Source organism: Meleagris gallopavo, chromosome 2, assembly GCF_000146605.3.
Source record: "Meleagris gallopavo isolate NT-WF06-2002-E0010 breed Aviagen turkey brand Nicholas breeding stock chromosome 2, Turkey_5.1, whole genome shotgun sequence".
Classification (NCBI taxonomy): domain Eukaryota; kingdom Metazoa; phylum Chordata; class Aves; order Galliformes; family Phasianidae; genus Meleagris; species Meleagris gallopavo.
Window position 1 is genome coordinate 104778913 of NC_015012.2, and position 3976 is coordinate 104782888.

At 45.5% G+C, this 3976-nt stretch overlaps 1 protein-coding gene across 4 annotated transcripts in view; it reads left to right on the forward strand.

Moving 5' to 3' along the window:
- The window catches only part of EXTL3 (exostosin like glycosyltransferase 3), a 116945-nt gene that overhangs the window by 29788 nt on the left and 83181 nt on the right, over positions 1-3976 (forward strand). The gene's annotated exons all lie outside the window — the stretch shown is intronic.

Below are 3976 nucleotides of genomic sequence, written 5' to 3' on the forward strand. Positions count from 1 at the left end.
TTTTCTCCAAACTGTAGTTAGGAAAAAAAACTGGGACAGAAGTTGGCTGCTAGCTGCTGAAGCAGAATATCTGAAATAGAAGGATGTCTGTGTCTGCCTTGAACACAGAGTTCACACGCTCCAGAAACTTAAAGTGGAGCAAATCCTGAATGGGAAAAGCTTTTTAAAAGCTCTGTGAGAAATCCCAGACCAACGGGGGGTAGATAGAAATATCAACAGGAGGAAACAACCGTGTCTTCTGCCCACACAACCCAGAGTTTGTGCTCAGAGAGGCTTTCCTCTTGCAGGGAAGGTGAAAATGCAGAGCAACTGAGGGAAGTGAGTGGTGAAACCCAGTGCATGATGCCATCACTGAGTCTTCTGGTGGTTTTCTCAGGCAAATTGAGGCCTGCAGTTTTGTTGTTTCTTTTCTTTTTGTTTCTCCTCTTTGTTTTATTCAGAGCAAGCATTCCCATTACACTGTGCACATGGAAGGGATTTGGTGCTGTCTGAGATGGATGATAAGTGAATAAGCCAGGAGCAGTGTAGGTCATCACCTGTCAAGTGACTCTCAGAAGCATTAATGAGCAGCAGCCTGAGTCCAGGTGAAGTCATCTATAGGTTTTTTCCCTTTCCTCCTAAACCTGTGATCATTCCCCTCCTTGGGCAACCTGTCCGTCACCACCATTAGCTTTGTCTCCGTTTTTTTCGCCGTTCAGAAACGGAAACCGCTTTAATGACAATTGATGTCTGCTCCTGTGGGGTAGAGAGCTCTGTGGTGATATCAAAGCATTTATAATAGAATAGCTCATCCCTGTGTTGGGAGAGGAATAATGGATGTGAGATACGGCTTTATAGTTAGAAAGCTATCTAAATTTAGAGTGCACTTGTGCATTGTAGCTGAACTGATACATTGTCAAGCCAATGCTGCAAGGGTAGGTTCAGCTCCCAGCATTGTGCTCCCACTGATCTTTTTGTGCTGACGTGTGCCTGATTCTTCCCAGCCTAACTCCCCAAATCAGCTCACCGAGGACACAGGCTTTGGAAATAGGGGAAGAGATCTCTTTTCTGCAGCAAGATGCCATTAGATCTGCTGAGCTACAGTGCAGAACCACATCCTAAGTGAAGTCTCAAGTGTTAGTGTTTGAAAGGTATTTGCAGTTGTTCAGCTGTCTCTCATAGAATCATTAAGGTTGGAAGAGGCCTCCAAGATCACCAAGGCCAACCCCCAACCCATCCCATCACCACCACCGCCTGCATCCCTCAGTGCCACCTCTCCGTGATTCTGGAACACCTCCAAGGATGGTCACCTCCCCCCCTCCCCATGAAAAATGATGTGTGGGGCAATCAGAAAAGCAGTGCCTTTGTATTATGGTGCTTTCCCAAATCAAGTTGCTCCCCTGGAAATAGTTGTGTTCGCTTACAGCCACCTTGCTTCAAAAAAAGGCAGGAATTGTGGGCACGTTGTTTAGGCAGCATATGCTCTGTGATGTTTTTTGTGCTAGAGCCAACTTGGAAAAAGAATGAAAAAAAATGTTTTGCTCATTCTCGCTGGATACTTAATGAAGCTCATTGGCAGCAGTGTTCCCTCCCCAGGGATCTTTCCAGAGTCATTAGGCTCAGTGAAGGATGATCTGGAAGAGTCTGCCTATAAGAAACTGCTGCTTCTCTGAAGTGTGAAACGTTTCCTGGCTATAGGAGCTGTCAGCCACCCCTGAGCAGCTGCAAAAAGATAACAGAGGAGCTGGGAAGGGCAGGCTGAGAGGTTAGTACCTCTGTCTGTAAATATGTTATAACATATAGGGGCAAAAAGTCCTTCAACTTAAAGGATACACCTGCAAAGGGAGGCGGACAAGAATTTGCTGCTCTTCTGCACAGCTGGGCTGCCCTTCGGAAAACAGGCGTTTTCAAGAAGGGTTTTGGTGCAGTTTCCAGGTGTGACTGTGATAATGTTTTCAGTGCAGCATTTTGAGGCAGAAACCTTTACTGAACATAACCTTGGGCAAAATTTAAGAAAATCAAGGGCAATAGGAAGTGATAAAAGAGTTGGCAGTCACGCAGCTATGGATATGTGTGGGAAGGCCGAAAATGGGCTCTGTCTCTTATCATAAAGAAGGAAATAACTCTGGTGTCAGGAAAGTAGAAGGGTACCTCCTGCTGGCTCCTGTCCTCCTGACTGTCAGCCCAAGCACAGCTGTATGTTGCATTGCAGGGTCCTCATGGGGAGGTGGATGTGCCAAATGAGCTCCAAAACCATGAGCATTTGTTGGAAGGACCCCAGAACAGCAGCCAGGTACAGTCAGTGCAGCTGCATCACATTGCAGTGTGTTAAAACAGAGCAGCAGTTCTTGTCTGGAAGTGCCTTGATTGGAAGGTGTCAACAAGATGAGGTATACTGCAAATGAATAGATTTCTGCAGGACTTGTTTGGCATGCAATGGATGCATTTAATAATGTCACAGTGTTTACTCATTTATCTAGAAGCCAAAGGCATAGGTGAAATTTTGAGCAAAAAAATCCCACCATTGATTCTATCACTAAAAATGCAGTTAAGGTGCATTATTTTAACTCCTGTGTTACCTTCATTCTCAGGGAGTAGATTGGAGAAGCAGGAGTGAGCTGGATGGCAAAGGAAACAACCTGCAGCATGGGAAGAGCCAGGGCTGGGTGCAGTGAGCACATAGGGGCCCCCACAAAGGCAGGAGGTCAGAAGGGCTAATGAAATACAGCTGCAAACATCTGCTGGCTCCACCCCAGAACTTTTCTGACATCTCCTCACAGTGGCAGATGGTAACAGCACGTGTAATGTTGGCGTTGCACCACTGGCTGTCTGCTTCTTTGGTCAGGTTTCAGATTTGCTTGGTTTTAGGCACTGCCTTGGCCTTGGATTGGCAGAGAGAAGGTTGTCAGTGCCCCATACAGTAGCCAGTAAGCTGACTTCTCAGGGATGGCCGCAGTATGCTGTTCTACATAGCAGCCTGGTTCTGCAAACCATGCCTTGCAGCTCCTCCAGATCATTGTTCAGGCAGCCCATGAGTCCAGGGGAAGCTTTGTGTCTCCTCTGCTGGGTCTCCATGTCTTTAGGCAGGCAGGCCCATGTTGCTGGAGAAGTGGGGTTAGAGAGCAGGTAAAGCTGTGATGGATAGTTTGAAAAAGTCCTCACCTCCCATGCTGCATGCAGGGAAACGTGTCTGGAGTGATGCTGGATCCGAGTAAAATATTCTAGACAGTGAGACTGGATGGTTTGAAGGACAGCTTGTATCCCTAAGCTCCTATTTCCTGACAGGTATTTTAGTTTGAAGAATGCTTTAACTCGATGTGCTCACCACATAGTAAGCCTCATAGGTGAACTGGTAATTGCTGCTGAACTGATACATCCAAGGGATTTGAGATGGACTCGGCTTCACTCAGGCATCAGTTGTCTCTGTAGCAAGTGCAGGACATGCGTTTGTCCAGCCTGAGGTCAATGGGCATCACTCAGCAGCTGCTGCATGAGCAGCAGTGTAAGGCACAAGGGGTCCTTTTCGAGTGTTAAAGAAGAAATTAAAATGAAAACAAGATTTGAAGCCATATATTTTACACTATGCTCATTTCCAATCTTCTCCTAGGCTATGCGTATGTTGAAATGGAATGTTTTAAAAGTAGTCGATTTTATGCCTTTTGCTGTCTAAAGTCTTTGGATGTGCTCCACTTATTCTTAGGTTCCCTTTCCATTTACATCATTAGATGCATTTTCATATGAAATACCTACATAATCAGCTGTCTGAAGGGCATTTTTAGATGGGGAAGAACTCCAAATATTCATATTCTCATGGTAAGATTGCAAGCATTGCTGCACTGTGTATTTTAGTTCACACTGTGTGTTTATGCATATTCTTCCTGTCCCTGCAGATGTTCCCAGCTTCTCTTTATAGATCCCAAACACTGACCCTTCTCTCGAATACAAAATTCTCCATGTCACTTTAGCTAGTGACTGTTTTGGTTGTTGTTGTTTTTTT